Genomic DNA, 746 nt, shown 5'->3' on the forward strand with positions numbered 1-746 from the left:
AATGTTGCGCCCGGTACCTAATCAACCATGGCATCGTGTAGGCATAGATATTTTTGAGCATGACGGACGGTCATACCTATGCAATCAAACTTTCCTGAAGTAGAGCTGCTGAAAGATACTTCCGCGAAGACTGTCATTGAAGCAACAAGCGCGATTTTCGCCAGATACGGCATACCAGTGGAAGTTTGTTCAGACAATGGACCCCAATTTTCTGGCCATGCTTTTGCCGCTTTTGCTCGAACGTACGACTTCAACCACATCACTTCAAGCCCTAGGTACCCCCAATCCAACGGTCTGGCGGAAAAGGGCATTCAAGTAGTGAAGAGGATTTTAAAGAAAACCATTGAAATGAATCAAGATTTTTGGCTCGGTCTTCTTGCTTACAGATCAACGCCAATGGAATACGGGCCATCACCAGGCGAGGTGCTTCAGGGTAGAAGACTTCGGACAACGTTACCCGACGTCCGGCCATCTCCAATCCACAACGTGCAGAAGCGTCATCAGACCGAAAATTCAAACCGACAACTAGCACCGCTTAACCCTGGAGACACGGTCCGCATCAAAAAGGGGGCATGGGCGACGAAAGGTCAAGTCATTCAAGTTTCCGGATATCCCAGGTCCTATAACATAATCACCGAAGACGGCACAATCTTGCGCCGCAAATGGCGGCATCTGCTGCCTACAAGGGAGGCGTTTCGACAGAAAGGCTGCTATCAGCTCGACAACAACCCCTGCCAAGTAGCAGA

This window comes from Amblyomma maculatum, chromosome 3 (assembly GCF_055883805.1).
Source record: "Amblyomma maculatum isolate TAMU_Amacu chromosome 3, ASM5588380v1, whole genome shotgun sequence".
NCBI classification, from domain to species: Eukaryota; Metazoa; Arthropoda; class Arachnida; order Ixodida; family Ixodidae; genus Amblyomma; species Amblyomma maculatum.